We start from the raw sequence: 24,593 nt of genomic DNA, 5'->3' as shown, positions 1-24,593 counted from the left end.
CTACACCCAATCACAACCAATATGGAAATTAACCCAGTGGAGTCATTATGTTTTCTTAGAAGTAGGGGGAACAGGGAATAGCTTTGTCACACCAAATTATAGCTTTCTGTTATGTAATGGCCTTGGCAGTCTGTCAAGAGAAGACAGGGAATGATGTCTTGTTGTATAGCACTTACTTTTCACTTACTCCTCAGCTCCTAAGCAGGAATATAAGTATTCTGCAATTCAATTAACTAAGCCCGAGATCAGTTTCGATTTTATGTAACTCAGGGGAACAACACCACTGTTTCAGAGCTCTGAAAGTTTTTCTGTGTTCCACCAAGCTGCTCCAATTAAGGTTAATGGCATGGTTGTGTAACGATCCTGCTACAACAAGGCCCTTTTCAAACACCGCTGCGATTGTGTTTGGGCTTTGGCAGAATACAGGCGTCCCCCAATGAGGCCAGTAGGCTATAAAGGTGCTTCAGTGAGCCGGTCCCCAGGCGCAGCGCAGTGCACATGGGTACCCTTGGGTGTTCTGGCAGAGTTTTGTGGCAGGGCACCAAAGAAAACACACAGACAACAGATGGCCTCTGTTGTCTTCCATCCAGCCATGAGGATACTGCTGACTGGCTCCGGGTAACTAAACCCACTGAGCAACGGAGACGACGAGGAGCCTGGGATGCAGTCAGGTGAATATATGAGTCATATGTGAACTAGAAAGCTTTATTCTTGCATGAGTGCATAACTTTTAATTCAGTGTTCTAGAGTATTAACAATTTTCCTCCACTTAACAGCTCTTCAATTATTAATTTTTGGGGGCAGGTGCCACCTTTTCTTTAATAGGTCTGTGTTTATATATATATATATATATATATATATATATATATATATATATATATATATATATATGTGTATATATATAAACACAGACCTCTTCCAAATCATGCATCTCAAAAACATAGTAGCACATTAAACACAGTAGAGTATTAAATAGACACAACTACAGTGCTGGAAAAAGTAAAATATTAAAAAAAAATAGTTTTCAACACTAGATGGCACTCAGCAACAGAGTTTTTGGGTGGAAGTTGTTAATAGAAAACTTGGAAATTTTTGAATTTAGTTTCATTTGATGTTCTGTTCTTTCAGGTAAAACATTGTTAAATTTTAACAGTGTACAAAGATAAACATGCAGTTTACATACAGTATACCTATGTGTTTAAGGGACCGTTTATCTATGTCTTGATAGCCAAATGAGATCATTTGCATGCTATAAATATCACTGAGAACTGCTAGGGTTCAAATACCACCTGAAACTGTGCATTTTCTTCCTGCATTACATAATCTGCTATTTACAAACTTAACCACCTTGTCTATGAATCTGATTCCAAACTAAAAGAAAATGAATTGCTCAATGTCCCTAAAATGTATATGTGGCAGAAGCACAAACCTTGATAACGCTAATCTGGTAATTAACTCTTAACAAGATGTTTAGTATCAGTTTACACCCCAGAAAGCATGAAAAACCCCTATGCTTTTAAAAATTGTTCAGCCCAATGAATAACAGTACATTAAACTCCAGGGAGCCAGGAAGTAATGAGTGTGTCAGGCCTCACAAACAGTTGCAGGAACTAGGGAAGCATCATCCCAATTAAGTGTTTGGAATATTTTTATGCAAGTTGCTCATATTCGAAGGTTCGCCCTAAAATGTTTGTTTTTGTCAAACATTGCCCCAATTATCTGGTCAGTAAACAGCATAATCAGAGCCTCAAGATGACAGAGTAAATTGGAGAGTGGTCTTGCATGCTGTCTTTGCTTTTCACACTCTTTTGTCAATACCCAATTATCCTCTCTGTTGCTTTTCTCACTGATAGCGCATGACTTAAAATAGCTTTTTGGGGCATTGTTTTCTAATTACAACAATCCAGAGTGACTTGACGCATTGATCAACCATTAATGGCTTTAAGCAGTGTTTATAGGCGAAGTTGGTTGGAGCAGAAGGGCGATCACACAGTATTTTCACACTTTACAGAAGGTATTTCCTTGGTTCATTTGTCATTTTTCCACACAAATGGCTTAACACAACAATAAAGCCACGGTGGACTGTTTCATTGGCCCTGACATCTGTGGTTGGTATAGGCGCCACTCATACAAGGACAACTTCATATTGACTGCAGGCTTAATATGAAGCATTGACTTTTTATGTGACTGAATAATAAAGCTCATACAGTAATTGGAAGTGCAGTTCTCTGAAGACCTCAGGCATGTATGCAATTATCAGCTTTATGGGGCCTAATGTTTGTGATAATTACCTCTATGTTTGTCAAGGACATTGTGTTTGCCTCTCTGCAGATCATCTTTGTTGGTTACTAAGAGATTATGTCAGCCTCATCAACAGCACTTTGTAGATGCATTCAAATGTCAGTATGGGTTAGTTGTGTTACTTCATGTCGTATAAAATGTCTAAAAACACATTAAATACTCATGTTATTGTTCTCAAACGTTTTTCAAAGAGCAACAATAACACATGAAATAACAAGCTCTTTATGTCTCTGCAAGTTTTAGTGGAGCAACATGCGCTGCTAAATATCAACTGAGAATCACAGAGCAGTTTCAGTCCTGGTGGGCTGACTTGTGGCCCCCAAAAGCTTTAAATCATCTGGCTCAATGAATCAGAGTCTTGACTGAGCCAAATTGCCTGACTGTGCCCTGTGGGAGAGATAATTGGGTGAAACAGGTTGTTTTGTGCCTTACTGAGGTACAAGAGAAGAGTGAGAAAGGAGAAAACAACATGGACTCATTTTAGATAAAACCCCTGAAGCGTGCAGCGTCTAGTTTTTGTTCAGGCTTAGTTTACCTTTTCAGTAAGGCAGTCGGGAGATGTTAGGCCTACATCCTGCATGGCAGCAAATGACTGATGGTTATTACTGTACATCAGTAAAATTTGGTATACCCATTCAGTCCAAACCCATAGTTAAACAGCCACATGTGTATGTGATAAACCATGCTACCTGTGTAGCCTTAATTTGATCAAAATAAATACATTTCATGAATGCAAAGAAACAATTGCTGTCACCACTAAATATGGAAGAAGTGGTATCTGAGCTGAAAACAGTTACCTGCTGTGGCCCAAAAATGATGACAGTAAGAGTTAACCAAAGTAGTCAAGTTGCAGGTTTGAAATCCAAAAATTTGTTGAAAGCTGCCAAATAATACAGAGCTGAGGGGAAATACAGAGTCAGGCTGCCAAGTAGTCACAGAAGCCATTATTAATATGAAATATTAATGATAGCTTCTTCGGATTTGTTAATGGCAGCCATTTTGTTTTTATCATATAGCCAGTTAACAACTGAATTGTCATGTACCAACTTTGGTACCAACGTGAAAAAACAAGATACAATTTGGAAAATACAGTGAAAAAAATTATGGTGAATTTTGGTGGACTTGCCTTTTAGAATTCAAATGAACACTGAAGCCTGTTAAGAGTTTCAGTTTTAGTTAAGAGTCTTCTTTGTGCAAATTACAAAGCCAAGTAAGAAATAATATTTGATCCTTTAACCCCGCTTATTATTCGGCTGTGTTTTTAAATTCACACTCTCTGATAAACACTTGTACACACACACGCACACCACACCGACAATCAGACAAAATGAACGCCAGACAACTCTGCAGAGTTGCGATGTAATTAGACTTGTTAATTGGAAGAGAGCCTTTTGCCATCTGCGGCAGTAAGAGTGTGAGTTTGTGGTCATCTCTACAGAAATAGTCCTGTTAATTGTTTTGGTTTCCAGGCATCTATGGTGGAGAAGGAATGTAACAATACAATTGCTAGTTGCTCTTTACGCGTTAAACTGCCAAGCCTTCTGGCATTAAGAGACATTGTGATCAATTTGCAGGGTTATTGTCATAATACTGGCAATTTAATTCACATTCCATCCATATAAAAAGCCACTTGAACATCACTGCAACAATAGCAACCGTTCAACCATGTTGTAATCTTCTATAGTCACTGACAAGCTCAAAGAAGGAAGAACCAACCTGTTAGACAGTATAAATATTTTACATCAAAAAATCTGTTAAACAAAGACAAGACAATAAAATACTTTGATAGTTTCAGGGCTGAGCAGCATAAATGTCTTTGTGATTTAATGCTGGCCAAGTACTTCCACCAAAAGGCCCTCCTTTAACAACATTTGCATATCAGAAAACTTGGCATTGCTGCTCCACTCTTCTTCACAGGGTGAGTTATCCTGAATATAAATTTTGTTTCACCAAATGTGTGTTTTTTGCTGCAAATCTTTTTCTGAAGATGCCCAAATGTGCCTTGTTCAGGATGCTAACATGAATTGATTTTCCAAGGCTGATCAGAGAATCATAGCAAATGATTAAAAAAATTAAATTTAACATTAAAAAAAAAAAGCTCAGTACTTGGTGCTCACATTATAATTTGCAAGGAAGTAGTCATTCAGAGACTGAACTTATGCTGTTTCATTTCCAGACAGATATGGATTTCCATAATGGATACACACAGACTCTCTGTCTGCTTCATTTCCTTCTAATAGGATACATGTGTTGACTCACCCTTTTCTGCAGTTCTACTTAAAACAACACAGCCAACACGAGTCTCCCACACAGAGGTGGGTCCTCTGTTATACTTAATCAACTCAACTACAGTATACGCAATTTACAAAGCTTGTAAAATTGACTATGAAGAACATAATTTCCACATGGACAGTAAAGATAATTACAATGAATGATTTTCCTTTTTTTTTTTTTTATCAACATGAGGATAAACATTATGCACCATCCTCTGATGTTTGAAAAAATTATTTCATACAATAAATCTGGGTGTTTAGAATATCATTAAGCTTATCTATGCAAGGTTTACAATTAACACATTGCATTTTTCAAATCTCAGCTTCCCCTGACCTGGAGTTCATATATTGACCTGCATGTGGGAAGCCTACAACATCCTTAATTTTATTCCACACCCTTTTTACACCAATATTGCAAACTACTAGAATCACAGAAAGTTGCAAACAAGCCTGTTTGACAATGATATACACTGGTACATACAGCGAGGTGACCCTGGCACAGCTGGTATGAGAAGTGGCACTGGTGTCAAAGTGCAACCAGGATGATATATAGCCTGACATAAATATTGGATACATAAAAGCTGATCGATAGTCTGTGGAAGTGAATGAGGACATCAGCCAAGAAAAGAACAGGTTCTCTGGTTTTACTAGTTTTAACACAAAGTTATTGTAGTTGTCAGACTCCTTTAAAACTATTAAAAAAACTCTAGTAGACACAAAACTTATGCATGGAGGGCACAAAGCAATCTTTTTTTAATTTTTTTATTTCAATCGAACTAATTCAATAGATTTTTTCCCTGTGCCTTTTCTATTATACAGAAAATACATCCATGAACAGCAAGATGAAATGACAGTTAAACACATAGTTGTTTTTGCGCACTGCCCCTTGAGTCCAATTACTGTTGTTTACAGACTAAAATACTGTAGTAAAGGGCATGAGTAACAAAGTGCCCTGAAGAAAACCTGGCACTGTAGCAAATGTTCGCTAACCTGTGAAAGATAAACAAAACACGTTTCAACACACCTACATAAATGCTGCTTCCAGTTTCATTTTTAATTAATATCACAACTTCTTGTAAGTTTGTCTATTTACTGTTTTTTTCTCCTTAAATTCAACACAGACATTAAAAATACTTAAATTACTTTTGCCCTTTTAAAATCATCATGTCATTCTGTTTTATCCTAATATAAAACCTTTTATATTACAAAATAGTCTTAGGTTATCTCTTTGCTTTCACTGCAGATACAGACACACTACAATTTTGTTAATTATCAAATCACAATGGCCCATTGTTGTTCCTTGCATCTTACAGACTTTGTATGGGCTGCCATTGACTGTGGAGTTGTACTGAACCACCCTCCTCATTCCCATTTTTTTTCTCTTCCTGATTTCTGAGTCATATTATAAAATGTAAGCCTATCATCAAATGTTCCCGCAGAGCTTGCTACATCATTGAGCATAATACTAATTTTCTTCTGGGCGAGCACTTCCATAAAACCAAAATATCAGATAACGGTCTTTTATGTGTACAATGTAAAATACTTTAAAAAAAAAAAATTCAACATAGCACCTGCTGGCTCACTGTGCTCAACGCAAAATTAGTACACACCGTTGCACACCATCTCACATGCTGCCATGGCTGAAAGGCACAGCTGAAACACTTCTGAAATGACTGCAAAATAGAATTTGACCCCTGATAAGGCCCACTATCTATTCTGCCAAGTGTGACATTTTGATGCAACGCTGGATGTGTCAGGAGTGGAGCGCACTCAAGTATTTTACTTGAGCATTTTGGAGTGCATAAATTAACTTGTATACACTGCTAAGAGCAAGTGTTTTAAAGCATTATTTTGCATTTTCTAGACTAGAGTACAGCCTAAATTTCAAAACCAGTCTGAATGAGTGATTATTTAATGATAGTCACATACATACGCATATGTGTGTCAAACTGTCTGTATTCTTTTACTAGATGTTATCATTATTTCAGGAGTGTCTTATAAGAACAGGATTGGTAATACTGGGGATATTCTTTCCCCTGCAGAACGTGATTAGGGATGAATCATCAAAAGAGTGGTAATGCAATTGTAATGCAGCAGCTGAAGGAAGTAGGAATTAGGAAATAATACCTGACGCCATGTACTGAAAAGCATCCATGAGCTGTTACTGAACCTGCTCCTACTTTCTGGTATGTGTTTGCCAAGTGTTACAACAGTGGGGAGAATCAGGTCATTAGTTGAAACATGTGATGCTTGTTGCATGTGATAAAAAAGGAACTCAAGATCAGATATGCTTTGCTACCAATTGACTGTTTTGTTTCTCATCATTACACAGGGCTTTTTCACAGCAGACATTTTGATTTGGAGTAGGAGAAACTGAAGTGTTACTAATAACATTAATGAGGACTCTAGTCTGTTCAATTCAAGTGTCCCAATAAGCCATGGCAGTGTGACTGTGAGCCAGCATACACAATGCCAGGACTCAGACTGAGGCAGTTAATTGGAATTGAGCCATTATCAATTTTATTATTTATACCTGTGATTTTCCTACTGTGAAAAGTTTATATGAAAAAGTTTTCATAAAAAGGCCAATTGAATTGAAAAACAAAATCAGTGTGTACTGTTATTATATTGTATTATACTCATGCTGTTAAGTTTTAACACAGGTGTATTCAGTTCAGGCTCATTAGACCCTTGCTGGTTGAAGGAGTGGCACTATACAGGACATTACATGATGTTGACAAACTCTATCCACTAATATGAACAATAAAGTTGTCCTCTGTCATCGTGGAATTGATAGAGCTGTCAATCAAACACAATGTACACGCCCACACAGTTATGAGAGGAGGTCTAATCAAGCAAAAATAAGTGACAACACCTGTGTGAGTGTACCAAGGATATGCAGGGGCTGTACAGGAATATAACAAAATAAACCAATGGACTAATGGATTCTGTATTCATGTTTCACTGATAGGGTGATGAGCTGTCAGGTAAGCAAAAATAGTCCTAAGCATCAAGTGGAATGCTTTAGAGGGGGCTGTAAGAAGTGGACAGTATTTAAAGCTCCAACCCAGACAAAAATCTTTGGATTACAGGGTTCTTGACTGAGTCAATTGACGCACCAGTATTTAAGATGCAGCCGAGATAAGAGCTGGTCGAACTATCTAAATGTTTTAAAAATGGGGTCTCAGGTCTTGTTTTCCACATCACCATTCATGAAAGATGCAGATGATCATGAGGCTAGTTCAAAACAAAATTGCTTGCCAAGACAATGTTTAAAAGAGTTTTTCTCTGATGCCACAATTGAACAACCAATTGTATAAGTGGACTCTCTTAATGGCACAGTTCTTTTCCTGACTTCATTATTCTTCTTTCACATCTTGGCTTGACCACATCTCATTCCTCATTGTGTTCCGGGAAAAGAGGCCTGGAAAGCAAAAACAGCATTGATTTTAAGACGATTTGGATCCAGCTAGAGAGGGCCCTGTTGATTTTCATTCGAGCCATCTAATCAGGGGCTGATTTACAATCAGGATCAAAGTGATTGCAATTACCAGCTCTTAACTAACAGGTAGGATGAAAAAGTAGCAGTGCTCATCAATGAAAAAAACCTGTGGTAGAGCTCTTTTTGGGGAAATTTTGACCAGGTGAAAGCCTTGTGAAAATGTTTACTGGAGCCCTTTTTCATAGCCTATTGAAATAGTTTTTTACTGCAAGAGGGTGTTCAATAACAGTTGCCTAGTTATACATTCTCTCCTTGTACATCTAGAGAATGAATACAAATGTCACCAAATGTGGACCTGATGAACCCAGGACTCTCTTTTAAGAACGGCTGGATTGTCCATACTAATGCTTCAGTGTGAATAAAGCGCAGCAGGTACATGCAGTTGCGCACAGTGGCGGGTGGGAGGCGCTGTAGGGCTTGTGTGAGGAAAGCAAAGTGAAAGGGGAGGAGCAGCATCGGGAGTAAAGTGGCCACACGGTGTGCCAGTCCCTCCAAGCAGTCGCTTACATCCTAGATCCGCCGCCGCGCAGCGAGGACAGAAAGACGCGTCTGCCAAGTCCTGTCCACTCCACTTGGTGACGTGCAGAGGCGAGCACAGACAGGCCACTGACCGACCAGCACACAGCCGCCACCAGTGCACAGTGTTGTTCCTCTTGCTGTAAAATGCAACAGCAGTCTTTGCGGGATAAAGACAGCATTCATACATAAGCAGCGCCGTAGCGAAACAAGGACAAACGCCGGGGGACAGGAGCAGCCAGCGGCCGGGAGGTAAGCGCTCATGGAAACAGTCGCCACGCTGACTCTTTGCAGGCTTAATTTTGACGTGCTTTGTGTCAGGCAGGAGTTTAAACGGCACACGGGCACTTGTCCTATCACGAATGAATGAGAGGAGTATCATCAGTTTCACTGCTACCCCTTAGTGGAGGACCATAGCCTACCAAATGGTGTTTGCGACGCGCACGTTGTGCGCAAGCGCTCCTGCATGAGGGAAATAACTTCTCATCTCAAACCTTTTGACAGATACCGAACAGGTTAGTTTAATACCATTCATGAGTAGTACACTAACGACCGGTTAAAAGCTCAGCAACCTGGGACTAACAGCTGGTGACAGTCGCAGCTAAATTCTTATAAAAACATTTAAAAAACACCCTTTAATTGTACGATGAGTGTTACAGTATTAAAAACTATTTTTTTATGACATAAAACCTTTAATGGTGAGTAAATTATCACGCAAAATAAAGCAATTGGTACGCTAATATTAACATATGTTACACTCACACAGTGTTTGTATACTTTCCCAAAATAAACAATTCCATAAATATCAAGTGCACCAATTATATTTGAACCGCACTCTGCGGCTCTATTGTACTTAGTGTTTGTACTTGTGCACGCTGCCATGCCTGTTAGTGTATCTATAAAATCATATTATTGTTTTCTACAGATGTATATTACTTGTAGCCTACACAGCGTAAGACTCATCCTCCAGGCAACAAAGCATTACACATCACACGTCCCATGTGTTGTTACAGTGCACCCTTGACTGTGAAGTAGAGCACCGGTGGTGAGGGGCACTCTACTGATGAATCCACCTATTAAGATATCCGCTGCCACTTTTCCTATGACAAGCACTGTTTTTATTTGGCTGAACATATTGATGAATGGAGGAAGCTGATCCCAATTACATCTCATCTGTAGTTCATATTTAGCCTGATTTATTATAAACTCCCCTGCCTGTTTAGATGCCTCGGCTATTTTTATAAAGATAAATAGGTGTACAGCCCCCCTTGTCTTATATTCTTAAATAGGTGTACCCTGGCGTTGTTATTGTATTAACGAGAACATGTGGGGAAAGAGCAGGACACACTTCCCCACTGATGACATTTGAAAACCTAGCAGGCTATTGTGAATCAAGGCGGGGATTAAGGGCTTTAGTCCTAGTCCTCTCTCAACAGCTCTGCACTCGATGAGGTAAGACAATGCTTTTGCCTCAAAGCTGGGGCCATTTAGCAGGGTCTTCTCGCCTCATCTGCCGTGTATGACAGAGAATTGGCTCTGCATATTTAGAGTAACCAGTCACTGTAGGTGGATGATTACGCAGCAGCATCAGCAGCAATATAGAGAGGTGTGTGTGTGAGTGTGTGTTGAGCTACATAGCCTTATTGACAGGCAGGACTCACCTCTGTGGAAGTATTGTGGTTTCTCTAGTTTGTCACAAGCTTCTTTGCAATAAACCCAATCACGGATAATCCTTCTATATCAAACATGATTTGCTTTGGCCTGGGGACCCGATTTGGCCTGAAGAATTCATTTAGAAATAACCCCGAGACATTTATCCTATTATTAAAGGCCAAGTGAAAAACGATTCCTGTTGTTATGGTCAGCAAATTACAATACTGTTGCTTGAGGCCGTTTTTCTTTCTTTTTTAAATTCCTCCCCATTTTCCAGAAAAGCAGGCTTTCATAGCAGACAGAAGAAGGAGGTAGGACAGATGAAATGCTCCATATTCTTGCACTTGGGTGAATTTTGATCCACTGGTTTTGCCTCTGGTGATATACTATAGTTTAAAAGGAGTCCAGAGAGCAGAAGCTGTGCCAGGCTTCTCTACAAACATGACCATGGAAAGCCAGGCCCCGAGTGTTTCCGTGTAACAGCAGTCACATAAACATAATGGTGCCTCGGCTGTGCAAGGCGGCAGCCCAGATGAGATGGAGCCATTTCCACTGTCTCCTTTCTGTTTCTTTTTTTTTTTTTTTTTTTTTTAAAGAATGCACACATAATGCTTCTGTTTATCTGCACTGGCTCACCAAAGCAAAATATAAATGTGTGACAGTAGCCGGCAATTACACTGATTCCAGTTGAGCAGTGGATATTACAAGACCAACCTGAACCAGCCTGCCCCCAATCAAAATGAAGACCAATTGTGCATGTTTATGCTTTTACTAGATGATGGACTCCATTTTTCCCTTAAGTTGAAAAAGTGTTGGAGTTATTCTGTGTTTAGTTTACCTGTAATGCAACTGTAGTGGTCAAGATCAATTCAAAATGACAGCAAAAATTAATTAATGAGCATGAGCAAAGCTCTTGTAGTTATTGACTATACAGAGTGTAGATACAATGATCAGCTTCCATACATTAGGAAATCACACTCCATTTGAATTAAGTGTGCAATCTGAGTATGCACAGCAGAAGTTGTTTTTGTAATTTTGTATAGGACATTTTCAATTGATTGAGCGGGAAAAAAATATTTATTAATTAATTTAATAATCTGTAGTGACAGATAGGGAAGAAAGACATTGGTAAAATAATATAAATATTAAAGATACTATATGTTAGAATTGTGAAGAAATTTACATATGTTGTTTTTGTATTGCCAATGAGGGAACGGGTTGTAATGTTACAATTAAAATTCCTTGACTTTCTCGGTTGTCTGTAACAGCCTGTGAACTGATTTAAATACGAAGGACCTGGGCCGTTTTTTCCCCAAAAATTTAAGGATGTTGGAAGGAAGTTGTTTTTACACCCCAGAGTGCCTTACCTCTCTCCCACTAACATCAACAAATGACCAGCGTAACGACATAACAAAAACAGTGTTATCCAACCAGAAACGCCCTGCAGATATTAGCTGTGCAGCTAATGAGACAGCTAGCTGCCTCCTTCAACCACAACACATTTCACAACAAAACACCCCTGCAATGACAAGTCGCCCACTCCCGAGTACACGCAGCTAAAAGAACGTTATTTCCTCAACAAAGGAGCAGAAAACAAGCTCCAGAGCGACAGCATAACATGGCTTACCCCTCTTTGTTTTTTTTCTGTTGGTAGTCCAAAGGTGATTATAAGCACACACTTCACAACAAAACTGCAGCGCGTTGCTCCACGGCCGCAGCTTAGTGTGTGAGTGAGTGCACATACAGGGGATGGGGGGCGGGCTGACTGGGAAGTGAGAAATGTTTTGCTGTAACACAGTGCCAAACACAACGATAGAGATCTTTTATGTTATTAAGAGAAGTGTAAGTGAGCGGAAAGGCATCACTTACACGCCCCGAAAAACAGGATTTTGACTGCAACTCACTTAACAGCCACTAGTGTCACTAATGAGAAAGAATTTGCGATTCCTACATATAGAACCTTTAAAATGATCAAGTTGCTTTCCTGACCATTAATAATTCAGGTTACACTCACAGCTTGTGTGTATATATATATATATATATATATATATATATATATATATATATATATATATTTTTTTTTTTTTTTTTTTTTTTTTTTGAATAATTTAAAAATACTTTTAAATAACTTGACCCTGGAGTATATGGTGTTGCATTAATATGAAGCGAATATCCACCACTTAACATTAAAAACTACTACTAAAACCAAAGGCAAAGGAGGAAGTGGAGCATATGCAGCTTATTTGATATTTTTGTTTAATTATAGAGCCAAACTAATACTGGATTTTTGGGGCTGATACTGATGTTAGCGAGTAAAAAACTGTGATATCAATATTTCAGCCAATAATCTTATACATACATAAACACACTTATTTTTTGCAATTATCCCCCAGATGTAGTTATCAAACACTTGTGACATGGAAGCATTATATTTTATAGTTTAAAAACAAACTATTGTACAAATTGACATCAGTGCACTGAAACATGTACATATATGAAACTTGATTTAATGGAAAGGATATAAACTTAAAATGCTGCTTGTATAATTTAAAAAATCAATGCATATCAGACAACATATATGCAGATACAGATATATCTGTGATAAGTAAATATTGGCTGATAATATGGGCTGACCTATCACAAATTACCTATGATTAGCAAGAGAGACTTCTTCTGTTTTGAAGTGTGATTTCTGACCACACAGTTAAAATTATTTATAAGGCTAATGGTGACCGAATTCTTGTGGCATATTATATGGCTTCAACTGCCAAGTGATGCATTCCAGTATAACCAATACACCATGCTCTTTACTCGTGCTTGTTTTTGTTACATTTTAAACTGTCATTTGAATTCCCTCTGTAAGCCTTGCATCAAGAAATACAGTCCATCATAGTTAAATTGCTTCATCCACATCAGTGGTGCACACAGGTAGCTGAGTGCAGCATGCTTATCAAGGTGGCAGCATCTTTTTTCTTTTTCCTTTTCCTTTTTTCCTTATCAAGTCGTCATGCTGAAGTGGCGAGAGCAGCAGTTAAATGACAGCAGGAGCAAACTTAGATAATCTGTACCTGTTGGAGACAACAACAGCCGCATCCACGCTTCACCCGCGGCCTGCCGTCCGTTAATTGCTCTGAAGAGGCAGTGAGGCAAGCTCTGTTTAACTCAGTCATTTTAGAAGATGCAGTCTCTCATTAATCATGGTGGGTTTCAGGATGTGTGGCCGTGCTTATTAGCGTATCAAAGGTAATGGCTTTGATAGTTGCTTGAATTGGTTGTCCGTGTGCAGCTGTGATATCAAGATGATGGAGTTTTGAAAGGAGGAGGATGAGATGTAATTTCCTTCAAAGACGAAGCAGATTGAGGCAATCGTTTTTTTTGTTTGCCATCACATGTTTTCAAATTAACACTTGCAAATTATTTGTAACTGTGCAGTTTGCAGTTTCTATTAATATTAATTTCAAATGTAATTTCTGTAGCCAGTTAGTTTAACAACAAGCTACTGATAAACATGGCTGGACAAAATTCTATAGATGCTGGTGTTTTCTCAGCAGTGCAACTATAAGTGAGAGAAAAGCAGGTGTTACCCTTCAATAGTGAAAGATGTGTTACTTTTTGTGCAAGGACAGTACAGATGCATTTGTCCACGTTTTTTTCTATATTGAATGGTATATTGTAACAGTGTAGCAGTGACTCATTTTTTTATTCCCACTGTAGCCTTTATGCTTCACTTATTGGGTTTCAGCAGCAGTGATGTCTTTGGTTGAATATGCTGTGCAGTATTCAGCATTGCGGGCTATTACAAAACATAATATACTCGCTAATGTACACAGGGCAAAAGGCCACGAGCAAATGCAGCACTTCTCAAGCTCTTTAGAGATCAGTGAACTGTGCAAGGCAGCCTCTTCAGCTGCCCTCTTGAACATAGTTGCTGATGGTGATGCTGGTATCACATTTCTAAAAAGACTGCATTTTTACTGTTCAGAGACCCAAATGGTCTCAGAATGCACTAAGCCGTGATCCTCCTCCATCTATGGAGATCTGTGTTGGAAGCTGGCTTTCCAATGTTAGTTTCTCCCATTCGAAATTAGTTTTTTAATTCAAAATGTTAAACATTTCAATGTTGTTAAATTATATGTAGCTATTGATGTTGGATTGTAAAATATTACTTCAAAAAAAAAATTACTTTATAAAATAGATGCAATTTGTGTACATATATTAGAAGTGTCTTAATATAAAATAAGTAACATAAATCATATTTAAATATATTAGTAAATAATGGAGTTGTCAAGAGTTTTAGCTGGTTTTGTAACTTTTACCTGAAGAAAATGCTTATTCCCTATAAATAAAAGCAGAAATGGCCATGGATATCAGCCTTGATAAAGTGCATAGTCTTCCATCCATGCCATATCTGAGTTTTGTGAAATAACACATGTCAAGTGTTATTTTGGCCATAATATTTTCTGTGTAGTCTATGAGCTATGCTTTGCAGGAAGCAAAGCCAAGCTGTGCTGCCCAACAAAATGCTGGGACTCATTAGGCCTTGAGGAAGCATGCTGGCTTTAACAGCCAGGGCCAAGGGCCATACTTACCCAATAAGGACCCAATTCCAGATTTACCCATAGCTTTAACCCAGTGTCATCCCATGCAGTGTTTGGAAATATTTGGTTTTCTGCACCCAAAAAAAAAAAAAAAATCCAGTTGGCCTATCTGAGAAAAATTGAAGCCATTACCATAATTTTAATACCCACACGAACAGCTTAAATTCACTTGACATGTTTGAGGACAGGGGGTGAGGATTTGGTTTGGACTTGGGCCTGTGAGGCTTCATCTCAGGGCCCCTGCAGTCTGTGAGGCTGCTGTGTCGTGAGTGGCTCCATGGGGGGCAGGTTAAGCCTGTTAGCCCCATATGTTGACACTGCAGGTTTGCTCCACAGACAGGCAAGAGATGGGAAGGAGGTGGACATGGAAAATGTTTCCCATCTTGTAGCGTATCGCTGCTGCCACAACTACTGACATGTTTTGTTGTTTATGCAGACTCCCATTAAGCCTGGCTACTGGAGTATTTCTGCTCTGCGGCTATTTGACAGCCACAGCTCCCCTGGCGTCTCTTTTATGAACCTTGGTCATTTTAATAAGGTGTATTTTATCTTATCTGTACTTTGAAATAAACATCATCTATAATATAATATAAGGTATGTCTATGCTGTTAAAAATGCAGTATGTACTAGACATTATTTTAGAGTACACCGGTCCTCCAGAAGGACATGGATGTATTATGTAATAATTTATTTGAAATTGAATAATTGAATCTGTCTCGAGAAGAAGTGAAGCTTAAAGAAAGGCCTGCTGGAACAGGTTTTTAGTTGGAATGTCAGGCTCAAACCATCTCTGTCTGCTTGAGGCAAAGCAGACTTCAAATTACTTCAAGAGGAAAACAAATTTCACCGGTCACTGAAGTCACTTGAACTCATTCCTTCCCCCGCCTTTCTTTTCAGAACCATGAAAAATTATAATACAACAATTTGAGGTTTGCTACTGTCATTTGAATGGTGCCACTACATAACAGCTGTATATAGTTTACATGCTGCAGTAATGGTGCTGTGGAGTGTTCCTTCCTTCACTTTTTTCATTTGTCTTGGTATTCTAAAGAAAACAAAACATATTAAATCTTTTGAAAATATGTGATATCAAGCAGGATTTCCTCTGAAATCATTATATGACCATTATACATTTATAAAGAATAACTGCAACTATCTGGCTTTTGTTTGCCTCTATTTAGTGATATCACTGTTTCCCTATCCTCCTCAGCCGTGTATTTCATTTCAAGGAAACTGTAAAACTCTAAATTATTAATCTCCAGGAGGAATGAAAGAGGAATGAATATGTAAATAGTTCACAGTTAATGGAAGTATACATAACAGCGACTTACAGCCATGTCTGATTTGCATACTCCAACAGTGCAAGTCGAAAGGTGGCTTTTGAGTTAAGAGGATACATAAATCATATGTTCACAGGAGGCGTGAGGTGCATCAGTAATAACATCCTATTTACAACCTGTTTGCCTTAGCATGGATGCATTCTTCCAAGGACCAGAGCAGCTTATAAAATATTGGCCCCATCCCAGCTACCTAATTCTATGATGCATGTACTCCAGCTTTGATTAATTCATGCTGGCAGTAGATTTCCCCTGTATAAATACCTGCAGCACAATGACCAGGGTCATTAATTGTATATAGTAATTACTGCACGACATGTGGCGACAAATATCAAATGAAAACGAGCTGTTTTTAGCTGCCGACCGTTTGCTAAAATACTCTCTTGCTGTCTGTCATGGGGGTCAGTAGTTGTTATTGATACTCGGTGAATGATGAAAATTGCATGTTGCCACATTCGCTTAAACAAGGTCTCAGTGGGTCATGTAAATGTAAAAATAGGACTACTGCTGTCAGTGTATACAGGTAAAAGAAAGAAAGAAAGAAAGAAAGGGACACTGCTTGTACTGCTGCCTCTGCTCAAATGAAATCCTGGTTACTTAACCTCGCTTTACATCTTAACAGTTCATTGGAGTGGACTTGAAAGTCAAGTGATTGCAGTTTATATCTACAGCCAGGGAAATGAACAGTGAATATCAGAGAGAAGTAAACTCCTGGCTTGGAAAGACATGAAGGGCAATGTTTCTGTTTGGTCTCTGTGTAACTCATTTTATTTTATGTATTGGAGTTTGACTGTTTTTTTTTTTTTTTGGATTCAAAGACACACAGACATTTTGGTTGCAATAAAAAGGAACCATAATGTTAAGACACCGGTGGCTGAAGGTGGCATTGTGAAGATATCTTTTGTCATTGCTTGGTGCTTGTGGGCTATTTTGTAATGTTATAGCTTTCCTGAGTAGACTTTCTATTTTGCAGCATTTGCAAGATGGGCATATCCATTCCCCCTCTGTGGACTTGAATTCATTAACACTTGGAAAAGGAGCCTTCTGAGTTTATGAGAGAAATCTTTAAACTGTAGTTACTCTGTATTCAGTGGTCATTTAAAACATTTGGCGAACATAAAGCTCCCCTAAGTTTCAGTGCAGTTTTGAGAGTAGTCCCTTGATTTATTTTCCCAGTCTCATTACAAATCTTGAATTTTTAGACAATACCTGCACCCTGAATGAATAGCCCTCTTAACAATGGCTCTAGCAGCCTTTTGAGAACAGAGCCAGTGCGATGGCAGCCAAGTTTGATTATTAATGGCGGGTTTCTATCTCTCAGGCCGTAATTGGTCTCTGCTGATTGCTGAGCATTCTGATTAAGAAATGCCATTAAAACTGATGTATTATGCTTCCAAGTGTTTTTCACAGTTAGATAGCAGCTTCAATCAATTGATAATTACATAGGTGATTTATTGCCAGGGTTCATTTTGACAAGTTTACAATAATTGGCATGCTACAACTTTTCTTTTTCTGTGCATCCTATGAATAGGAGAGGTTGACAAAATAAATCTAAATAATTTCTTAAACAATATGTTAACGCTGCAATAAATCCCCAAAATAATTTCACATTAATCCAGATCGTGAAAGAAGACTGAGATTTTCAATTTCAGGGTTTTCTATCATTTATTATGAAGTGTTTAATTATTAATTAATGTTACTGTGGCAGTTTTGCTTTTAAATATCAGTCTGCAGTGACTTTTTGGGCACAAACTGTTTTGTACTTACGGATATTCTACTAGTTAATTATAGCAAGAGGAGACAAAATATAAATCCATAGGGAGAAGTCAATGAGGTAGTTAATGATCTTGCTTTGTGTGGCGTTAATGGAAAACATCTCTAATTTCATGGCGAAGTAAACATTTTTCCTCCGGGGTTTCAACTCTTTCTCTAGTAAATATACAATAAGGAATTGTCAGGTTTAGTTACCACAGCGCTCAGTATAATATGATACAAAATGTAGAAATTTCCGTTACATTATAAATGCTTTGTGTATTTATATTGTGAAATATGTGAAATATTATCAGTGTTTTTGTAGTTACAACCTCATGTTCTAATGGGATAAAAGAAAGGTGGCAGCAGAACATTATGTATTCACGTGTAATGCTCATTACAGTTTATTTAAATATTTGCACTGTTGGATACTGTCTAACTTGAGATTTCGCATAGCATTATTTTGGCACCATTACACAATCAGCCATATGTCAGAACTTTTTTTAGACCCTCTGTGCAATAGCAGACACGTTTGAGCTCCATAAACTGATGGTGGAAAGAACTGGTTTTATACCAGCGAGCTACTGTCTTTTATCATCCCCTCGAGAAAGATTTGGCAAGGTAGCTGTTTCCATTCTTGCACAATCATCACAATGGAAATCAGACGTTCTTTTCTTTTTTTAAAAGGAATATAGAAACATGCCTTCATCTACCATTTTTCATCTTAAAAGGAAAAACCCAGTCAAAACCATGTTCTACAGACTATTAAGTTCGACGTGATGTATGTGACTTGGAAGTAGAGTCAGCAAAACATGATGAATGAGCGTTCAATAACATTTCACTTTTAACACATTGAAAAGGTTTCCCTGCCTGCTTTGCCTCTCAGACATATGGTTCTACTCTGCAGCCCATCCTGAGAACTGTCTGTATAATCAGTATATTAGTTTAAAGAAAAGCAGATTGTTCAACTTTTTGCCTTTTTTTCTAATGATATTTGACAGAATCCCTTCAGGTTAAAAAAAAAAGAGGAGGAATGTACCTGCACAATTTAAACCTGTGCAAACATAAATGATATGATTTATTAACTGACCAAAATAATCCGAGCCTGCTGGCGACTTGCTCAAAGGATCCTGCGGTGATACATGAGAGTTTAAAAGGAAATAAGACTCTTTTGATTTCTCGTGTTCTCCATTAAGTCAAATTGTAACAGCTGATTTGTTCCAGAAGTACTTTTTATTCTGATCAAGTGGGTATAATTAACTTTTATGTTCGTCAGAATTCCCCTTAAGCGTCCTCATTTGTTATATTGATAAGGCTTGACAATCAAGTTCAATTGTGAAGAAAACTACATGTTTTTCTACCTACAAGGCAGAAAAGCATGTTTTTTTCTTTTGTTTTTTACATACATGAGGGCCTGTTTATTTTCTTAAGCTTGACTGCTGCAAACATGTCTTATTTCAAAACCTGAGAATTGCCATTCACACACTGTACATTTTGCAAACTGCTAATTGCATATAGCCTTCACTTAGATGACCTCGCAACTCAAAACCTCTTGAACCATGATATCTTAAACAGAAAAGCAAGACACTTTCAATGGTATATGGATATTCTCAACTTACTCTCTGTATCTGACAAGTAGTCATATGAGACTCATTTGATATGAGAATGTGTCAGTTTGTTCAGTGTGTGTGTGTGTGTGTGTGTGTGTGTGTGGCAAGTTTTTCTTTCTTGTGTCACAGTCTCATCCCTGAGTCTTTGTTCAGGTAGATATCCTTCTGTTTATTTGTAGAAGGGTTTCTCATCTGTTTTCCGCAGATACTTTCAGTTTCTCCTTCACAGTCTCCCATCTGGTGTGCAGACCACAAAAGTTAGTGGTTGTTCGTCTTTGTGCAGGACCGCAGTTGGCTGCCATGTCTTTCCCTCCTCTTTGCACCTTGACAATTTCTCCCACTTGCAGGTCAGACAGTCTCCTTGTTTGCCTGTCGAAGTAGTAGAGTTTTTGCTTCTCCTGCTTTTCTCTCAACTGCGTACCTGGACAGATCCCTCTTGAACATGCAGGGAGGTTGAGGTTGGCAGTAAGGTTGGGTGTTATGGACAAAATCAAATATCAGGATTTTACCATATCATAATATTGATATAATATCCATCCAGCCCTAGTTACCTTTCAGCCACCATCCTACCTGTGCTGGAGATAATCTTTCAATTTCCAGTGGTGTGTTGCCATACTCTGTCTGTGAAATGTTGGGGTTGCCATTATTACACTCTTATTTTTTCAGCAGATTTTTATTAGTCTGTACTCTTTTTTTCTGCTTGACAGTTTGACTGGGCCTGAATTCCCAGCTATCTTCAAAGTCTTTGAACTCAGCACTGTCATACTGAGGACCATTATCCAAGATGACAACATCAGGAATGCCATGCCTTGCAAACATTGATCTTTGTTTTTTCCAACTGCTACTGATGGTGATTTCTGTGAACTTTGAGAAATAGTCCACACATAGCAGAAGCTAGATCCTCTTTAGTGAAAGAGATCAGTCTTTACTTTCTCCCACAGTCTGTCTGGTATCGGGTGTAAGAATAACGGCGCTCTTGGATTGCTTTTCCTGTTCTTATTACAAATGGCACACTGAAATACCATATCCTCAATGTGTGAAGACGTGTGGTCACTACAGAATGTCTCTGGCTCTTTCTCTGCATTTAACAATTCCTATGTGTGACTCCTGGATTTTGTTGAGCATTTCTTGTCTCAGCTGATGTGGAATAATGAGCTTTGCTGCTTTGAACATCAGCCCAGATGTGTGGGTGATTCCATCCCTAAATGTCCAATTGGGCTGAAATTCTTTTGGTACTGCACTGCTTTCATTCAGCCATCCCCTTAATGTAATGTCTTTCAGTAGCTGCATTTCAGGGTCCTCTGGTATTGCTTTTCTGAACTTGTGCAGTTTTTCCTCTGAAATGAGTAGCTGGGGTGTAATCATGTTCACATCTAATTCTTTCTCCAGCAGATCTTCTTTCTGCTCTTTGAGGAATGCTCGACTTAACGTGCCTGCAATATGAAGTTCTTTGCCTGGCTGATAGGTGACTTTCAGGCTGTATCTTTGCAGCCTAAGCAGCATCCTCTGTAGACTTGTAGGAGCTTAGTTAGAGCTTTTTAAAGATGCTCTAAAGCAGCTTGTGGTCCCTCTCAACATGAATATCTTTTCCATAAACATACTGATGGAGTTTCTCACATCTATAGCCAATGACAAGCTCTTTTCCAATTTATTCGTACCTGTGCTGAGAGTCAGTGAGTGCCCCTGACCCGTAAGCTACAGGCTGTTCATCCTGCAGTACGACTGCATCCTGCAGTACGAGTGCCTTCTGAGCTAGCATCTACTGACAGCATGATTGGGTTGTTGACATCATAAAACTTTGGAGTTGGAGAAATGGTGGCCACCTGTATCAGGTCTTTAAATCTCCTCTTTTGTTTCCCTCCAGTGAAACTCTGTATCACCTTCAAGCACCTTCCTTAATAGAGTACTGATGTCTGACAAGGTATGAATTAGCGAGATACTGGATCCCACATGAACCTCAGCAGTTCCTGTTTGTTCTGTGGCAGTGGTGGAAGGTGTGTCCCTACTCTCACTTTTTCCTACATCCAGACTCAGTCCACTGGCGCTGAGTGTGTGTCCAATGTAATTGATTTCTTTTGTTCTGATAAAGTACTTGTTTTTGTTAAAGGGACCGTATTATACCCCTTTTCCACAACTAACACAGTTTCTTGGGGTCTTAATGAAATGTGTCTGACATGCTTTGGTCAAAATACCACAAGGATCAAGCACCACAGCAGCCTTCTCATCCTATTTAAACAGCCCTGTTCAGAACGACCAGCCCTCTGTTGGCAAGTAGTAGCTCTGTCCCCGAGTCCAACCCCATGATAGACACAAATTTGTCACCCTTCTCCCCATGTAACATGAGAAGGGGCATCAAATCTGCATGGCTTGTTGAATCACAAGAGTACAGAGTAAACCAGCCCACACCAAACTGACTGGGAGGTCCTATTCACAGTTTGTGTGCTAGTAGGCACATCAGAGACCCACATACATACACACAAGCACTGAAAAAGTGAGCTATTAATAATAACGCCCCTTAAGTTTCCGTTTGTACTCCCTTGCTTTCTCCAATAACTTCTTCAGCCTGTGGTCATGCTCTTCCATGCAGTCTCCCGACACAAGCAAGTCATTAGTGATGTTTACAACACTATGAAGACCTTCAATCATCTGCACGACAGACCTCTGAAACACCTCTGACACCAATAAAACCCTAAACAGCAACGTAGGAATCTGTATATTCCCACAGGGGTGTTAAAGGTCCACAGCTTTGTGCTTTCATCATCACGTTTTATCTGCCAGAAGTAGTGTCTGACACAGAACTTTGCATTTGGAATATGGGAAACTACTTGGCAACGGGTACTGCTCCTGTTTGATAATTTGGTTCTTTTGGATCCATTTAGATACAGATTTTCCTGGGTGTGACCACAGTTATCATACTGTTAACCCACTCTGTTGGCTCAGTCTGCCTTGCTATTACTCCCATGTTTTCAATGTGCAGTAGTTCTGCAACTACTCTGCCCTGAGTGCTCCTGGATTAGGCACGACAGTGTGGTCTGTGTGTGGTGCTGATCAGGTAAGCAACGTAGTCCATTACAGAGATCATCATAGTCTGTAACAATGTCATTCTTCTTTCCAACATAATGCGCTCTAGTAGTAGTGTAGTTGGAACATCTTTGGTGTGATTTCAGACTCAATGTTCTTTGGCCCTTGTACTCAAAGAAAGCAATAAGTTTGCTTTTACTCACCCTGCGCCTGCCTCTCACATTGAGTTCATTAAATGTTTTAACTGCCATTGCATTGCAGCCTGCGCCCGTCCAGTTTAAAAGTCACACCTTTCTTATTTATTCTCAAGCCTTCAGTCTATTTTTCTTCCTCAGATTCTGTCTCTGCAGACTCCATCACCCTGATGTGTTTTTCATGCTCTGCTTTGAAGGGGCCGATGAAAATATCATTTTCACTCTCACTTTGCTCAATTGCTTGCACTTTTTTTTCCATGTTGGTGCTGTTGACCCTGTGATCTACACAGCTTGGCAAAATGATTTTTTTCTTGTGACATGATTTACATGTTTGGCCAATTGCAGGACATTTTTTTGTTCCGTGTTTAAAGCCACATCTACTGGAACTTGACTCGTCTTCTTCATGATTTCCTGTGCTGGCTTTAACTTTGTTGTTTTTTGGCCTGACTGTTCTTATTCTGTTCACTTCTACTTCCTCTGTCACTGCTTTGACTTGCCTGGATGTAATCTCACTTGCACAGCAGATATCAATCACTTTTTCTAGCATCAGATGTGCTGCTCTTTAAAGTCTGCCTCTCACTTGGTCGTTAGTCATGCCACATAATTATGTCACAGCCACATACTAGTATCATGTACCATGGAGTTGGCAACTGTCCAAATTCAGCCTTTGGCTTTATTTTTTTAATCCATGACATATTAATCAATGGATTTGAATGTGCTGTGTATAGGTAATTTTTTTTCTGGGCTCATAATAGTCCTGAAACTTCCTCTTCAGCACATTTATTTTGTCTCTCCCATCGTCCTCAAAGTTGAAAAGTATTACACATACTTTGATTGCCTCTTCTTCTGCGATGTGAAGGAACGTTGCACACCGTACATTCTTGGACTTCTCTGCGGTTCTGCTAGCAGTACAGTAGAGCTTGAAGTGCTGAATCCAGTTTCTCCCAATTTTCAGCAAGATTGCCCTGCAGACTCAGACTCGGTGGAGGTTGAAACTGCACCACACTTCTTCTTCCGCCTTAACTTCTGACACCATGCATACTGATGAGGGTCGACAACGGAGTTCCATTGTCAAGATAACTTTACTGGTTACTCGTGCAACATACAGCCACATGCTGATACAGCCTGGAACAACAATAATGCCATGTTTCTAGACTTCTGTATTTCATACATCCTGAACTACAGGTACCTACAAGGCACAAAAGCCTATTACATTACATCATTTACTTCTCATTCAGTAAGAAATTGCCTACATTTCCCAGAATGGCTTTTTGGAACCCCTGAAGAGCATGCATGAATGTGGCTGAGAATTTCCAGTTGTGGGTTTATGTGTAGGTGCAAAAAGAAACCAGTAATCCCAGTGAGAACAGAGTAAGGGGTTTTCTAGCTAAGAAATTAAATTCAACACAGCTGTGCTTCATTCTGGTTCATCAAGGTTGCTCTGGGGGCAGAAGGTTGTATCTGTTCCTGATCCATGATGGATTTTTGCCTGTATGATTGTTAAATTTAGAAAGAAGCCGCCTTGCTCTTTGATATGAAAGGGGATCCTACCAAAACCTGATATTTATACTGATTTTAAGATCAGCTGCAGGGCAAGTGTGATCTTCATTTGAGCTAGTAAAATGTTCCGAAAGCATCAAAATGAATCAGATGCTATTTGGTCCTTTGAAGATTCATTCCTTTGTTTGCCATGATTTACTGTGATCAATTCATAGCGATCAATCGTGTCTTCCAAAGTTTTAATATGTTCTCAAGAAAAAATTGCCCTTGCACGCTGATCCCAAATAGCAACACACACACTCACGCACACACACACACACACACACACACACAAAC

At 39.0% G+C, this 24,593-nt stretch overlaps 1 protein-coding gene across 2 annotated transcripts in view; it reads left to right on the top strand.

Moving 5' to 3' along the window:
- Positions 1-8,651: 8,651 nt before the first annotated feature.
- The window catches only part of LOC128376772 (kelch-like protein 29), a 211,363-nt gene continuing 195,421 nt past the window's right edge, over positions 8,652-24,593 (top strand). For both annotated transcript variants that reach the window (XM_053336620.1, XM_053336621.1), the window contains exon 1: positions 8,652-8,844. The gene's annotated coding sequence lies outside the window, so the exon portion shown is untranslated. The remainder of the gene's footprint in view (positions 8,845-24,593) is intronic.

Source organism: Scomber japonicus, chromosome 17 (genome assembly GCF_027409825.1).
Source record: "Scomber japonicus isolate fScoJap1 chromosome 17, fScoJap1.pri, whole genome shotgun sequence".
Lineage (NCBI taxonomy): Eukaryota > Metazoa > Chordata > Actinopteri > Scombriformes > Scombridae > Scomber > Scomber japonicus.
This window is presented reverse-complemented; position numbering and strand designations above follow the sequence as displayed.